This window comes from Hylobates moloch, unplaced genomic scaffold (genome assembly GCF_009828535.3).
Source record: "Hylobates moloch isolate HMO894 unplaced genomic scaffold, HMol_V3 SCAFFOLD_1, whole genome shotgun sequence".
In the NCBI taxonomy this organism is placed as follows: domain Eukaryota; kingdom Metazoa; phylum Chordata; class Mammalia; order Primates; family Hylobatidae; genus Hylobates; species Hylobates moloch.
Genome location: NW_026652276.1, coordinates 25,190,443 through 25,208,494, shown reverse-complemented (window position 1 = coordinate 25,208,494; position 18,052 = coordinate 25,190,443).

Sequence of the window (18,052 nt, the reverse complement as noted above, 5' to 3'; positions counted from 1 at the left end):
TCATGATGAAGAGGTGACCACTTTCCTTCAGCTATGTTGGCCAGGGAGGTTCTCTCTCTCTTTCTCTCTCTCTCTCTGTGTGTGTATGTGTGTGTGTTGTGTACCTGCAGGAATGGACATTCGTACAACAGCATTATTGAGAGCAGTGAGTTGCAGAGATGGACACTTTGCAGGAAATGCTAAGTCTGAAAACCTTGCATGGTGGCCTAAAGTGTCCTTGTATGTGGGGTTCTTAGAGGGAAGAAAGGTGGATTGGAGTGACACTTCCCTCTCTGTCATTTTGCAGAGGTATTTCTATTGGGCAGGGCCACATCCCTGGAGGGAGTGGGTGGCAGAGTAGCGGGAGGGGACCTTGTGATAGGTTGATAGGTTAGTTGGTGCTTGTAGGCACATCCCAGGAATATGAGCTGACAGGACCACAGGACCTGCTTGGAAGAGGTCCTGACCAGGAACCGAATCATGCCACTGGAACCTCTTTAATAAAATGAAAGAAAACTAAGGCCTCGAAAAAAGGAAGGTGGTGGTTTTAGCCTTTTCTGAAATTGACCTGAGTGGGCCATGAACCTCATAGGCAAGTCAGAGAGAAATGACCAATGTCACTGCCCCTGCTGGGTGGACTTGGTGTGGGCTGTTACACCTTTTACATTGTGCTTCCTCCCTTGAGAAGTATTCTAACTTTCCTTTGGAGAAGGGGCTGCATTTCATGAAGTTTGCCACTAGACTGCACCCTTATCTATGATAAGAATTCTTTCTGGAGGACTGCTTTTAAGAAAATATTTTTTCTTGCTCGTTCAGTTCAGGAGCATCTCACTTTATGCCGTTAACACCCCCAGATCCTGATCTCTCTTCTCACTTATCTATTTGCCGAAACGCACATTTTAAAACAAGGCTAACATTTAAAGTTATGTCTTTGCCTGTATTGCCAAAGGGGGTTTAGGTGGTGGCTGGGAGAGGGAGGAGAATTGTGTGTAATGATTAAAACAAAAAATAGCAGCAAGGCTCATCTTAATTTCTTCTTTTCTCTGTCTGAGGGCTTGGTAAGGTAGGAACTAATCAATATTCAAAACTTTGGTGGAAATATTTTAGAAGTGAGGGAGATCATGTGTTATTTTCTCATTTGTGTCAAGTTCAGACTACAAGAGTGGCAGCAGAATGCGTGCAGTATGTTCTCTTCCCTGCTCCTATTTCTTTCTGCACACCCTTAGCAGCTCAGCCTGCCTCAGGCACACTGGTAGCTTTTCAGATGATTGGGGGAAATTGTGGTACTCCTTCCAAAGAAACATGAGTTGCCTCGTTCCAGTCACCCTGTATTCTGAGAGAGATGGCCTCTAGTGACACCTCTTTTCGTGTAGCCGACTTCCAATGGCTGGATAATACAATATGTGAAGACAGGTAAAAGCAGGGGGAATCATTCACAGAAAAGATAAAAAGGGTAGAGAGAAGGGAGGGGGAGAATGTGGTGGGAGCTGGACCCTGGGGCAGAGCAGTACAGGGGCCATGGAGAGAGGTTACTCTGCAAGACTGTAAATGTTAAGCAGCCATTCTTCTTTTTTTTAAAATATACTTTAAGTTCTAGGGTACATGTGCACAACGTGCAGGTTTGTTACATAGGTATACATGTGCCACGTTGGTGTGCTAAGCAGCCATTCTTTATCTCCACTTAGAAATGGGCTTAAGTTATAAGGGATTCAGAGACTGGAGCTGTTGTCCAAGAGACCCTGGGATAGGCTTCCCGAGAGGGCATGAGAGAAACCTCAGTAGCCTGGGATTGTCTATAGTAATTTCATCCAAATATGGAGGACTGGCCAGATGGGTGTTGTTTCTGAGCCCATAATTAACATATGACAGTGGAGTGGGAAGGTGTTGGTGTTGTTACTGCAGGATACGAGATTATGGAGGATGCCTATGAGCCTTACTTGATTCCATTTTCCCCTTCACTCCATTCTGGAGGTCTAGACCTGTTCACAATCACCTTTAGAAAATTGCTTCTAGAAAAAAAAAAATAGTTTGCATCAACCAGGGTAATTGGGAGGGGATCATTAATTCCTGCCAGATACAAATGTTCCCTTCCTGGAGACCCCCCTTTGCTGCCAGCTTGCTTTCGCTGTCATGGGCTTCCCAACTCTGGCATAGACTAGCTTCTATACCTGTCAGCTGCATCTTTTTCGGGGAAGTAGTATTTAAATATCAACCACTTGTGTCCCGTTTCCCCAGAGATCACCCCTCCTCTTTCCTTTAAAAGATTAACTGCTTATCAAAACCAACTTTCAAGAAATGCAATGGAGTGAAAGGTTTATGCTGTTTTATCTGGATGACTTTTCAAAGGATAGATAGCGTTTTTATTTTATAAAGCTTTGGATTCCTTACCTGTGGTCATGTTCTGTGAGTTTCTAAGTGATTTTCAAGGATGATGCCTGATAACACAGTTTGGGAAAGCTAGACCTTTCAGTAGGACACAAAGTATTGTGGATTCTACTGATTAGAATGGAAAAATGTTAGCTAAGGATCTTGTCTTCATTCTCTTTTCTGCGTCACTCTCACCACTCTCAGACAGGCTTATTTATATAATTTATTCAATTTTTAAAGACCTCATGACATTGACTTCAGTCTCTCCCAGAGGCCAACACACATCAAGAATACTAATTCTGCGACCATGTTGTCCTGGTCCCAAACTAAGGTGCAGTGATGTTCAATAAAGAAAGTGCCCCCTTGTTCAGGTCCTTCCCTAGATCTGGGAGGTTCAGCAAGACTGAAGTCTGTGTAAAAGAGCAGCGTGAGGCAACTTTGTTGTAGTGATATTGCTGAAGGCTAGGTGGCAGGATAGATACATCATTAGAAACACGCCTCCTTTCATGAAGGGAAAGAAGCAGATACTGGTAGAAGTGTTTAACAATGGGGATGGGGGAACAGGGGAAGAAAAGCATGGATGGAAGGACATGTACGGACACCCTGTGGGTCCACTTATAGGCCACCCCAGCATCGGCACTGCACTGTTGCTCCAAGGGCACCAGGCCAGCCTGAGGTGCAAAACCCTCTGTGTCCCACCAGACGCTGTGTTCATGATTACTTTTCTTTGGAGAAAAGGTATGGCCAGGGTAGGAACTTGATGACTTTGGGTTCATCAAAGGGTGTCCTAAACCTTCTCTGAGGAATAATCAGAAGTGATCTTCAGCCACAATTCGTAAGAATTCCCCCTGTTAAATTAAAAAAAGGTAATTATGGCACATTTCAAACATTCAAAGAACGGAAGATAATAGAGCATGTGCCCTCCACTCCCTACACTTATTTGACACATGTTCACTTTTTGCCATTGTTGTTGAAGATTTTTTTATTTTATTTTTTATTTTTATTTTTGAGACGGAGTCTTGCTCTGTCTCCTAGGCTGGAGTGCAGTGGCACGGTCTTGGTTCACTGCTACCTCCGCCTTCCAGGTTCAAGCGATTCTTCTGCCTCAACATCCCTAGTAGTTGGGACTACAGGTGCGCACCACTGCGCTTGGCTAATTTTTGTATTTTTAGTAGAGACAGGGTTTCATCATGTTGGCCAGACTGGTCTTGAAATCCTGACCTGGTGATCCATCCACCTTGGCCTCCCAAAGTGCTGGGATTACAGTCATGAGCCACCGCGCCCTGGCGAAGATTTTATTAAAAGAGAAGTAGAGTGGGACAGATAGCTCACCTCCCATGCATGCCATCCCTGCATCCTTTTCCCTGGACAGAGGTAGTCACTGTCCTGAAATAGCTCTATATCCTTTCTGCACAATGTTTTTCTAGGTTTTATGTGTAGTTTCTCATAGAACAGAATTACAGTGATTTTTGAGGGTGAAACCATGTGCTACTTTAGAGTTAATTTTGTAGTGGTGCTTGCAGTGGTGGCAATTTAACTAGAGTCTAAATTGACCCTGAGGCTGGCTGTTAAAGGAGCCGGAGCCAGCTGTGACGCAGAGTGATTTATATCCTGATGTGAGCCGCATATAAGTTAATAGCTGCACGAATTGATGTTAAGGAGGCTTCTGGAGCAGTTCCAGACAGATAGGGCAGAGCAGGGCAGGCTCCATAAATACTGTTTCTGGTTGGAGCCCTTCTGTCTTCTTGGATCATGGGATCTGGCATGTTCCTACAATGGACCGCTCAGAAGCTGTTTCAATTTTGGAGAACGAGATTAACCAGAAAAAGCGATCTGTTGTGACTTAGAGACAGTGTTGGTAGCACCAGATCTAGGTGGGAGAGAGATAGGGTAGGTAGAAAAAATGGAATCACATGGAAAAAGAGGAAAGAGAGAGAGAGAGAGAGAGTGTTAACTACTTGAAGCAGGTTTAATATGATTCATATGAACCGTGAAAAGGCCAAGTAAAATCACAGTGCATGGTTAGCAACTGAGATTTCACACAGTTTGGGAGGGAGAAGTGGTAAGAGCTAGCTTACCACTGTTAGTGCAGAGGGTAAATTTGTGTGAATTAGGAAAAGATGACCTTCCTCAAGATACTTTACTTCTATTCATCAGAATATTGTTATAAAATACAGTTTCTGTTAGGACAGGAAACTTTACTGCCTCTTCCAGGAAATTGTCATAATGAATGTACATGTCTATGTCTGCTCTGTGAATAGCACCACTTAAACGGGGCTCTTGCTGTGTAGTACACAATCTGCACAGCTCTATATGCAATGGCCCTGGTTGGAAGAGCTAAACTTCATATCTAAACTAGCAGGAAACACTGCTTTTCTACTAGTGTGGAAAGCATGGGTCTAGTGACGTGATTTGATCCATTACTGGGGCTAAGAGATAGTCCTGAAACATTTAAAGCAGCTGCCTGTGGCCGTGTTCCTAACTGGGTCAGTCTAAACCCCTATGCCCTTCTTTCCTTAGAGAATTCAAGCTTTTCCATGCCTCCACACCTGTGCACAAACTGTTCATTCTGACAGGAACACTTCTCTTCTTCACTGCTAAGTGGTGAGCCGCTAATTGTCATTAAAAACCTGGATGAAATCACATCTACTTTGGAAGATTTTGCTGACTCTCGTGTATGATTTCCTAAGTGAATCTTGCCGGTGCCCTGGGATCCTCTGTGTCTTCTTCAGTAAAATAGGAGGAAAATATTGTCTACTTCACAGGGTTGCGGTGGGCCTTGAGTGAGGCACTCCATGTAAATCTTGTTAGTGCTTAATCAATATTACCTGCTGCAGTCCCAGCTTCCCCATTAAACTGAGGGTCTTGAAGGGCCCCAGGTTTTATTCATCTTGGTTTTCCTCCTCTCCTTACCTTTTGGTCATGAGCCCTTAGTATAGTTTCCAGCACAGAAGGCACTGAATACATTATTTTTAATTGAAAAACATTGAGTGTGGTGGCTCTCGCCTATTATCTCAGCACTTTGAGAAGCCAAGGTGGGGAGATCACTTGAGGCCAGGAGTTCAAGACCAGCCTAGGCAACATGGTAAAACCCTGTCTCTACAAAAAATACAAAAATTAGCTGGGCATGGTAGCCCACGCCTGTAGTCCCAGCTGCTCAGGAGGCTGGGGTGGGAGGATCACCCAAGCCTAGGGAGGTCAAGGCTGCAGTGAGCCGTGATTGCACCACTGCACTCCATCTTGGGTGACAGAGTTTGCCCCTGTCTTAAAAAAACAAAAAGAAAGAAGAATATTTACCACCCCTGAATTATTACAGCATCTTCCAACATCTTCCTAAATGCCTGAGTTTATCTTTTCATCATTTTGCCTGACTGTTGGTAATGTCTATGTTGATGTGTTTCTATTATGTTCTTTTATATACTAGTCTGGTCAATCCCGTATATTGCAAATGTAACTTAAAAACTCTTTACAGAAATTCCAATAGACCCCTAATGTTGGACTTAAAATATGTTAATTGTAATGTAACTTAAATATGTACAGACATTTTAAGGTGTATGCTCTGTATGCTAACCTCACTGTAAAATCCAACTAATATGTAAATAAACCCAACTAAAGTTACAAACTCAACAAAGTACAAAATGACAACATTAATTTGTGTGTTGATTGGTGTTTGGTTGATGTTTTGCTGAAAATAAATCACTACTCGTGTTGTGATTATAGTTTAACTGTGACAGTGCAAGTTTTTTTGAGCTTGGCATGCACATTTGATATTTTGTTTGATGATTTAACTCTCCCACTACTTTTTTTTTTTAAAAAGAAAACAACAGTGGAGTCATGTCTTACATAGTGGTTAGTTTTTTTTTTATTATTATTATACTTTAAGTTTTAGGGTACATGTGCACAATGTGCAGGTTTGTTACATATGTATACATGTGCCATGTTGGTGTACTGCACCCATTAACTCGTCATTTAGCATTAGGTATATCTCTTAATGCTATCCCTCCCCCCTCCCCCCACCCCATAACAGTCTCCGGAGTGTGATGTTCCCCTTCCTGTGTCCATGTATTCTCATTGTTCAATTCCCACCTATGAGTGAGAACATGCGGTGTTTGGTTTTTTGTCCTCGTGATAGTTTGCTGAGAATGATGATTTCCAGTTTCATCCATGTCCCTACAAAGGACATGAACTCATCCTTTTTTATGGCTGCATAGTATTCCATGGTGTATATGTGCCACATTTTCTTAATCCAGTCTATCGTTGTTGGACATTTGGGTTGGTTCCAAGTCTTTGCCATTGTGAATAGTGCCGCAATAAACATATGTGTGCATGTGTCTTTATAGCAGCATGATTTATAGTCCTTTGAGTATATACCCAGTAATGGGATGGCTGGGTCAAATGGTATTTCTAGTTCTAGATCCCTGAGGAATCGCCACATTGACTTCCACAATGGTTGAACTAGTTTACAGTCCCACCAACAGTGTAAAAGTGTTCCTATTTCTCCACATCCTCTCCAGCACCTGTTGTTTCCTGACTTTTTAATGATTGTCATTCTAACTGGTGTGAGATGGTATCTCATTGTGGTTTTGATTTGCATTTCTCTGATGGCCAGTGATGATGAGCATTTTTTCATGTGTTTTTTGGCTGCATAAATGTCTTCTTTTGAGAAGTGTCTGTTCATGTCCTTTGCCCACTTGTTGATGGGGTTTTTTTTTTTTTTCTTGTAAATTTGTTTGAGTTCATTGTAGATTCTGGATATCAGCCCTTTGTCAGAAGAGTAGGTTGTGAAAATTTTCTCCAATTTTGTAGGTTGTCTGTTCACTCTGATGGTAGTTTCTTTTGCTGTGCAGAAGCTCTTTAGTTTAATTAGATCCCATTTGTCAATTTTGGCTTTTGTTGCCATCAACAACCCTTCATGCTAAAAACTCTCAATAAATTAGGTATTGATGGGACATATCTCAAAATAATAAGAGCTATTTATGACAAACCCACAGCCAATATCATATTGAATGGGCAAAAACTGGAAGCATTCTTTTTGAAAACTGGCACAAGACAGGGATGCCCTCTCTCACCACTCCTATTCAACATAGTGTTGGAAGTTCTGGCCAGGGCAATTAGGCAGGATAAGGAAACAAATGGTATTCAGTTAGGAAAAGAGGAAGTCAAATTGTCCCTGTTTGCAGATGACATGATTGTATATCTAGAAAACCCCATTGTCTCAGCCCAAAATCTCCTTAAGCTGATAAGCAACTTCAGCAAAGTCTCAGGATACAAAATCAATGTACAAAAATCACAAGCATTCTTATACACCAATAACAGACAAACAGAGAGCCAAATCATGAGTGAACTCCCATTCATAATTGCTTCAAAGAGAATAAAATACCTAGGAATCCAACTTACAAGGGATGTGAAGGACCTCTTAAAGCAGAACTACAAACCACTGCTCAATGAAATAAAAGAGGATACAAACAAATGGAAGAACATTCCATGCTCATGGGTTAGAAGAATCAATATCGTGAAAATGGTCATACTGCCCAGGGTAATTTATAGATTCAGTGCCATCCCCATCAAGCTACCAATGACTTTCTTCACAGAATTGGAAAAAACTACTTTAAAGTTCATATGGAACCAAAAAAGAGCCCGCATCGCCAAGTCAATCCTAAGCCAAAAGAACAAAGCTGGAGGCATCACGCTACCTGACTTCAAACTATACTACAAGGCCACAGTAACCAAAATAGCATGGCACTGGTACCAAAACAGATATATAGACCAATGGAACATAACAGAGCCCTCAGAAATAATGCCTCATATCTACAACTATCTGATCTTTGACAAACCTGACAAAAACAAGCAATGGGGAAAGGATTCCCTATTTAATAAATTGTGCTGGGAAAACTGGCTAGCCTTATGTAGAAAGCTGAAACTGGATCCCTTTCTTACACCTTATACAAAAATTAATCCAAGATGGATTAAAGACTTAAATGTTAGACCTAAAACTATAAAAACCCTAGAAGAAAACCTACGCAATACCATTCAGGACATAGGCATCAGCAAGGACTTTATGTCTAAAACACATAGTGGTTAGTTTTAAAGTCATCTTGAGATACAAAATTGAGTATAATCAAGATTCCCCATGAAAAGTCCTTAAATTACTTACAAAACAAAATGGTACTACCAAACCTTCACTTTTTGTAACATGGCACCATGTCACCCAGCCTTCACTCAGCTTCCACATATTATTTCAGGAACATGTCTGCTTTTGCTCTTCAGCCCATCAGCAAATGACAATGAAAGTGATGTTACTTGGCTTCTATGCCTTAGAAAATGAAAAAAGTCTTCTAGAGCTGAATTAGGTGGTCATCCAGATGACCTAAAATATGTTTATTTTCAAGATTATTAGCAAAATGACACGTAAACACATATATTGCAAAACAATTAGCGTAGAATATATCTCTAGATCACTCTAGTTTGAGAAATACTGGTGTACTCCTTCACTGTCTTTTTCACTCTCATCCAAGATGGCTGTGTACTCAAGGAGAGCATAAATGGTATTCAGTGACTGCTTCAGAGTTACCTCCTCATCAATACAAGGAACACAGACACTTGACCATGAACCGAAAGCTGGGTTCACATTTTCACAGACTCTTGAGCTGACTAGAACTCCAGGAAGCTGATCTGCAGAGATTCTGTTCCAACTTTTGGTCTGCTGGCAAGGCTGTGAAGTCACTCAGTTTAACTAGGCAATTATTGGGTTTTAAATAGACTCAGGACTTATCCTCTGAGAGCTCCTTTCTAGGCCAGACACACTTGACCAGCTGGGACAAAAAATCTACACACAACCAAATGACAAATCTTGGACAAAACCACACTTTAAATATAAACAACATGAACAGTCTCTAGTATTATGGCTCGTGTGTGTATGTGTAATGGGGGGTATATTGGAAGCTACATACAGAGATGTCATGGGGCCAGGAGAGTTGGCTACCAATTTGTTGGTGAATGAGGAAGGAGGAGATACTGTTTACAGCATAAACATCATGACTTAATAGGTCCTTCTCCTTGTGTAGACTTGTAACAGGTTAATGCACCAATTCGATTACCAAGCAGAGAACAAAAGCATCTTAACCACAAGCCAACCAAGAGAATATCTATTTAAAGCAAGGATTGAAAGACCAGGCTGGGTGCAGTGGCTCACACCTGTAATCCCAACACTTTGGGATGCTGAGGCGGGTGGATCTTCTGAGATCAGGAGTTTGAGACCAGCCTGGCTAACATGGTGCAACCCTGTTTCTACTAAAAATACAAAAAAGCTGGGCATGGTGGTGAGTGCCTGAAATCCCAGCTACTCAGGAGACTGAGGCAGGACAATTGCTTGAACCTGGGAGGTGGAGATTGCAGTAAGCCCAGAGCACGCTACTGAACTCCGGGTTGGGCAACAAGAGTGAAACTCTGTCTCAAAAAAAAAAAAAAAAAAAAAATGAGTGGACAGAGATGTGGGATTTACCCAATTGGCATAGATTAAATGTGGAGGGTGGGTTTCTCTGAGACCCAAATGTTGAATATCACATTTATTTTTATTAAAGCACCTCATCCTTGAGCAAGTTGCATAACTTTTTCTGGTTCAATTTATTCTTCTGTAAAGTGGATTATGGTACCTGTCAGTGGGGTGTTGTGAGGACTAAATAAGATCATGTACGTAAATCACTTAGCGCAGCACCTACTACAAAATATATTAGTTTGCTAAAGCTGCCTTAACAAAGTACTACAAATGGAATGACTTAAACAACAGAAACTTATTGTCTCACAGTCCTGGAGGCTAGAAGTCCAAGATCAAGCTATCAACAGGGTCATGCTCTCTCTGAAGGCACCACTTCTGGAAGAATCTATTCCAGGCCTCTCTCTCAACTTCTAGTAGGTCCTTAGTTTGTAGTGGACTTCCATCTTCATATTGTGTTCTCCCTGTGGTGTATCTGTGTCCAAATTTTCCCTTTTTAGAAGGACACCAGCCATTTTGGATTAAGGATACACTCTACTCCTGTATGACCTCATCTTAACTAATTATATGTGCAAGGACCCTATTTCCAAATAAGGGCACATTTGGAGGTACTGGGGGTTCAGACTGAACATATGAATTTTGGGGGGCACAATTCAATCCATAACACACTCAAGTGGTAATTATTATTCACAATGTCTTTTAAAATTACCTTTTTTTTTTTTTTGAGACAGTCTCCCTCTTGTCACCCAGGCTGGAGTGCAATGGCACAATGGCACGATCTCGGCTTACTGCAACCTCCACCTCCCGGGTTCAAGTGATTCTCCTGCCTCAGCCTCCTGAGTAGCTGGGATTACAGGACCCTGCCACCACACCCAGAGAATTTTTGTATTTTGGTAGAAACAGGGTTTCACCATGTTGGCCAGGCTGGTCTCGAACTCCTGACTTCAGATGATCCACCCACGTTGGCCTCCCAAAGTGCTGGGATTACAGGTGTGAGCCACCACACCTGGCCTCTGTGAATATTTTTATAGACAAAATTTTCAGATCTGCATGTCTCTTCTCACAGTCCTTCTAGGCCTTAATTTTGCCTAGAAAAAAAGTGCCATGAAAGCAGGCAGTTTGACGGCTGTGTTCACCATTGCATTGCCCAGGGCCTAGAAGAGCAACTGACATATAGTAGATGCTCAAATATTTGTGAGTAAATGAATGAAGTCTATTTCTTTCCTCCTTTCCTCTTTCTATTTTTTAGTTTGATTACTCAATAGCCAGCTTCTCTTTCTTGTTATCTTTTTTATGTTGCTAAAGTATTAAAGGAAAAAAAAAAACAAACAAATTTTAATTTTCTTTGTTGATAATTACTAAATCCTCCCTAATCACTTGCTCTCTGCAGCCAGTTAGAAACCCAACCAGATGGGAAAGGGCCTGGGAGAGTAGAGGAGTATTGGAGGTGGGGAGAGATGCCTGTGTTGGAGAGAGTTGGAGTCCACTTGGGGCATTTCCTAGGGGTTGATATGGGCCAGGGCTGGGAGTCTGGAATGAATGGGACTTAATTCTACTCAATAGTCTGGGAAGAAATAAATGAGGTCATTGTTGACCCTAGAGGTTCAAAGTCAAAGTTTAGATGAGGCACCACCAGTAAAGGCCCCAAAGATTTGGTCACCTGCATCATATGGTTTCTGGTCCGTGAACACGTAGGGAGTTGTATAAAACTTGGATTCAGGCAGAACCTGGAATATGAAATACAGGGAGAAAACACTCTGTATTCTAGAAATCCTGAGATAAACTGTCATATGCTAAGCTTCTCTGGAGTGGTCTCTGGACCCCATCCCCTACTCCTCCAAAACAGAAATGACTGAAAACAGCAGACACACTAATCATTACTGATTAACTATCATCATCTGTGTATATCTGTATTTATCCACCTACCTACCTACCTATTTCTCACAGCTGTAAAACAGAGGTTACATATGCACACAGCACTAGAAAGAAACAGGAAGGATACTGGCTGGCTGGGGACTGGGAGACGTGGGTTTAAGGGGGACAGTTGCAATTCACTTTTTGCCTCTTGTCACCATTTGGGACTCTGAAGACAGCATTGGCTCACCCTCCCTCACCTTCTTTTTTCCTAGAGATTTGACTGGTTATTTAATTATATTAACACAAGTCATTTCATCGTAGAGAATTTCAAACAGACACAAAAGATGGCTCTCCCATCACTCCATGGCCACCCTGTCCCATATACACAGCTCCATCTTCTCCTCCCATTACCATCGACTGGATTTTAAAATAGAATGAAAACATGGCCCTTCAGTCCAGGCACAGTATTATGTTTATGGGGCATCTTTCTTCTTACACCCTGAACACTCAGCTGCATTTCCTGACTAGTAAGTAGGGAGGGGGATGATTCCCCTCTCTATTGGAGAAGAAAATTTGGTGATCTATAGAAGTGAGCGTTTGGGGAAAGTGGGTCAGTGGAGGATGCAGGTGAGGTTCCAGAGTCTGGACATACAAGAGGATGGGGTGGCGGGCAGATGATCTGGGCAGAGGATGCAGTGCAGCAAGAGGTGGAAAAAAGGAGATGGAGAGGGCACATCCAGGTGAAGCGTCCTGAGCATAGGGGAGCCCACAGAATTAGAACAAGTGGGACTGGTGGTACCTATCTGGGAATCATCCACAAAACTGTGGCAACATGAACACGACCTCCCACAGAGAATCACTGTGCAGAAGAGAGTGCCTGGTCTGAGCTTAGTTGAAGAGCCCAAGTTATTGCTTGAGAGGAAAAGAGGAACAGAGAAAGAACAGTCTGGAAATAAAAGGAGCAACTGAGACATCAGTCTCTGCCTTCTTGAACTAGGAATGCTCTAAGAGAAAGAAGAAAATCACCATAATAACATGATTAGCCAACTTTCATAGAAGCCTTCTTACATGTGAGCCACCTGACATGCATTATTTTACTTAATCTTCACTACAGCCTTATAAGGGAAAGCACATTTATTAACTTTATAATTGAGACTGGAGGCACTGAATGGCTTAAAAAACAAGCCCAAGACCACACAGCTACTAGGTAGAAGAGTTGGGCTACGAGCTCAGGAAGTTTGAGCTGGCAGTCTCTACCCTTAACCATGCCAAACTGCCTGCCTGGGGAAGCCATGGTTGGTTTCGCCTGGCGAAGAACTGCCACTGAAGACCGAATTAAGGGAAAGGGTGGTGGGTTGCTGAGAGTAGAAGTCAATGAGAGCCACCACATGGAGTCATCAGTACAGACCAACCAGTCAGTCTAAGAGATTGTTTTTGGAAGAGGGAAGCGAGAGGTAGTGGCTAGATCAATGACTGTGATGGTTAACTTACATGTCAGCTTAACTGGGTTAAGGGACACCCAGACAGCTGGTAAAACATTATTTCTGGGTGTGTCTGTGAGGGTGTTTCTGGAACAGATCAGCATTTCAGTCAGTGAACTGAGTAAAGCAGATTCATCCTTACCAACATGGGCTGGCATCCGCCAATTCATTGACGGCTCAAAGAGAATAAAAAGGCAAGGAAGATGGGATGAACTGGCTCTGTCTTTTCCTGAGCTGGGACATCCATTTTCTCCTGCCGTTGGACATCAGAGCTCCTGGTTCAAATTTCCCCTGAATCTCACCCCGAATTCCCTCCAATTCTCAGGCCTTTGAACTGGGAGTTACACCAGAGGCTCCGCTTGTTCTTAGGCCTTTGGACTCAAACTGAATTACACTATTGGCTTTCCTAGGCTCCATAATTGCATGAACCAATCCAATAAAAAATCTCCTTTCATCTGTGTATCTATGTATTTCTTTATGTGTCTGTATATCTATGTATTAGCCATCCATCCATCCATCCATCCATCCATCCATCCATCCATCCATCCAACCACCCAACCATTCATCCATCCTATTGGTTTTGCTTCTCTGGAGAACTCTGACTAGTACAATGATCCTAGGAAAACCCTGGTTTTCTGCAAAATAGAGGGGGAAGTGGAGAAGCTGGTGACAAGGGAGACAAGAGGCGAAGGCAGGGAGTGGACATATGAAGAGAGCTGGAATAGATACTTTTTGGTGTGGGTGGAGGGGCTTGGTTTCTGTGCAGGCTTGAAGGCAGAGAGGTAATTCCAGGAAGGAAGGAGGGATGAAGGGCACCTGTTTGATTTGATCATGGTGAAGGAAGTCAAGAGCTTGTCATCATGTCAAGGTGGGAAGAGACTGGAACCTATGGAGAGAAATGAGTGTGTGAAATAGCTAGGATAAACTGGGTAGGATGGCAGACTCTTGAGATTGCCAAGAAGTTGCTTAGCCTGAGTCCCAGAGAAGTGTGCAGTTATATTTCTCAAGTTTTCTTGGTAGTGGCTCAACTTGACCACAGAGTGCCAGCATTGCAGAGATTGGTTAAGGCAGATGGAGGCCTGGAAATCAGATCAAACTTGCTCCTCAGTGCCTTCTCCCTCCCTCTGCCAGCTCTGCACCTGGCATGCAGGATGGGAAAGAATAGAGGTGGTTTGGAAGCAGGAGGCAGGGAGCCCGCATCCCTGCCTTACCCTACCTCCTGCCGCCACTTGGGCAGCACTGCAGTGAGCTCCAGGATGAGGAGGCTGACTCAGGTGACTGAGAGTCTCCTCTTGGAGCAAGTTGCTGCCCAGCTACAGGGCTGGCCAAGCCATCTCTCCAATCAGATTTCAGAGAGATGTGGCTGGCGGGAGCATGGTGATTTCACATGCCTCAGCACACTCCTTTCCCACCAGCTCCTGGGAGGTGCAGGGCATGCTTAGGAGCTCCATGCTTTCAGCCTCACTGTTTAGCAGGATGGCCATTTATGCCCAAGGTTCAGATTCTCAGAGTGGTCCCTGTCCCCAGAATGAGAACTACTTACCCTACCTCCTGCCACCACCCAGGCAGCACTGCAGTGAGCTCAGGAGTGAGGAGGTTGACTCAGGTGGCCCAATTCAGAGCAGGCACCCAACTACTTTAGAGCAAATTTACCCCTGAACTCCTGGGGTAGTAGCCAGTGCCCCCAACTCCTAACACAAGTCCAATTACCCAGCAGGCCCAAAGAAACGTGGGTAAAGCTTCCATCTCCTTTCTAGACTTACACGGATGGGGCTCTGTCACAGGCATTGGCTATAAGCAGGTTGGTCTCTCTTAGCCATACGATGCGACAGCAGGAAGAGAAAGATGCGGCCTGGTTAAAGCCCACTGGGAAATGTGAGCGGGATCAATGCTAGTTGAGAAGTCTGGGGTACCTTTTTAGTAACAGCTTTATTGAAATATAATTATTCACACACCGTACAATTCAACCATTTAAAGTGTACAATTCAATGATTTTTAGTATATTCATAGAGCTGTGCAACTATCACCACAATTAATTTAAAAATATTTTACCACCTTGAAAGAAACCCTGAGCCATTTAGCTATTACTCTATAATCTCCCCAACATCCCCTACCCCTAAGCAACTACTAATCTACTTTCTGTCTATAGATTTGCCTATTCTGGATGTTTCATATAAATGGAATCATATAATATGTGGTCTTTTGTGTCTGGCTTCTTTCACTTAGTATAATGGTTTCAAGGTTCAACCACGTTGCAGCATGTATCAGTACTTCATTCTTTTCTTTGGCTGAATAATATTCCAAGGTATGGATATACCATAGTTTGTTTATTCATTTATCAGTTGATGGACACTTTAGTTGTTTCTAGTTTTTGGCTATTAAGAATAATGCTTCTATGAACACTTGTATGCAAGTTTTTTTGTGTGAACACATGTTTTTATTTCTCTTGGGTGATGTACCTGGAATTGAGATTGCTGGGTCATATGGTAACTCTATGCTTAACCTTTTGAGGAAATGATTGGCTGTTTTCCAAAGTAGCTGCATCTTTTTCCATTCTCTGGGGCAGTGTATGAGAGTCCCAATTGTCCACAGTCTTGCCAACACTTATTATTATCTGACTCTTTGATTATAATTATCCTACTGGGTATAAAGTGGTATCCATTGTCATTTTGATTTGCCTGATGACTAATGATATTAAGCATCTTTCTATGCACTAATTGGCCATTTGTATATCTTCTTTGGAGAGATGTCTGTTCAGATCCATTGCTTTTTATTTTATTTTATTTTTTAAGATGGAGTCTTGCTTTGTCACCCAGGCTGGAGTGCAGCAGCATGATCTCGGCTCACCGCAACCTGTATTTCAAGGCCTCTATAGCCACATGTGCCTAGTGGCTACTGTATTGGACAGTGCAAATATAGAATATTCCCATAAATGCAAAAAGTTTTACTGGATGTTGTTATAGAGGCTGAGTTACATGTCCAAGATGACATATGGGTCATACATCATCCTTAGGCTCTGAGTCCTTGGATCAGTGCTAGATCTCAAGCATGAACCTAATTGACAAGAGAGAAAGGACTTACAAGAGGAAGAAACATTAAGTTGTTTCCATGGTTCTAAAGTTCTGTTGTATTTTTAAAAAGTCAGAAGAAGCCACCAGCAAATGAACCCAAGTCAGCTGATGTTTCATGAGAGTACTTCAGCACCAGGCACTGTGCTTTATTTTGTGTTACGAGGAACACAAAGTTGAGCATGTTTCCTGATTGCAGAGATCTTTACAGTTTTCTGTGGAAGACTGGACACATATAGTTAGTACAAAGCAGCATACAGGTATTATCTTCAGAGAGATGCAGGCAACCAGCCTGGGAGCTGGGGATTAAGACTCACTCCCAGCGGCATCTCTATAGTACACACACCTTGATAGATGTCCTATGCTTCCTAGCCATTTAAGCACCCCCTTGTCTTTTTGACTCTCCCAGAGAGCATGACCAGCTTCAGGGAAGAACATACCGATTATGTTATGACAGGGCTGTGCTTCGACACTGGCTGACATCTGGTCAACCCCACAATACTAAAACTGCACAGACTCACAGTGCAGAAGAGGCTGACAGCCCCAGGGAAAAACTGAGTTCTCCAGTTCTAACTTCCAGGGGTTATTCAAAGGGTCAGGGAAATGGGGCAGGGAGTAGTGGAGGGAAGACATTCTAGAAAATTGATGAGGAGTGTTTGGGCTGGGGCCTTTTGGAAACTGCTCCCATCCTGAGGCTGGCCCAGCCTGTCCCATCTCACCCCAGTGCCTTTGAAGTGTGTTACCTGGACGGGGAGCTGAGCCATGCTTGGCAGGAAGGGGCGGAAGGCTGTGTGGTCTGGCACAGGGCAGAGCAGAGGGGCAGCGGGACTAAGCTAGGATCTGGTGCTGACTCACGGCACCTCTGCAGCCAGCATTCCACCAGCCGGTCCAGCTGGAAAGTGAGGGAAGGACACAAGTGGAGACCTCACTGAGAAATCCAGATGTCTTTCACGAGAATAAACAAGGCAGCCCTCCTTTCTTTCTCTGGCCCGTGTTTCTCGCTTTGTGTGTGTGTGTCTGTTTCTGGGTCTCTGGGAGTGTGTGTGTGTGTGTGTGTGTGTGTGTGTGTGTGTGTCTTTCAGCTTTGAGTATTTTTCTCTGTTCCCTGTGCTTTTACTTTCCATATAGATCCACGTCAGGGCTTGATTTTGGTCTCTGCCTCAGTCACTGTGTTCAGGTATCACTGGGCAGAGCCCATAGTATCCCCCTCCCCACGCCCACCTCCCTATACCTGTCTTTAACTTCCCTTCTAGTTCAAGCAAGGTCTGGGTTTCTGCTGAGTCTTCTGAGTGGTGTGTCTCGGCAGCCTCTGCTCTTCCTCCTTGACAATAGAAATGTTGGGGGGTAGCGGGAATAGAAAAAGCTCTTGACCTGGCAAAGGCCTTGCAGAGCTCTGGCTCTGTTTGTTGCTGGAGCAACAGCAGAGATTTTTTTTTTTTTTTTTCTTTTTTTTTTTTTTTTTTTTAATAGGCACTTCTGGTAAAGGAACAAAGAACAACAACAGAAAAATCCACTCCTTTAAAGTATGTACTTTTCTATGGCCTTGGATTTCATTTTTCTTTGCCATCCTGTGCCTTACCCCCAGCGTCCTCAGACAGGCCACACATCTCCCATCTTTCTACCCCTGCATCCTTCCTATTTCTCAGAAAGAAAAATCCATTTACCTCCCCCGGCCTTCCTCTCCCATCCCATTCTTCCTCATGTAGGGTGATTTGGAGAGTAGCTTGACTTTGATTGTCTGCATCTCATTTGACTCAAGTTTCAGAGGGACACCTTTGTTCAGTGTCTGACTCTGTCTGAAAACATAC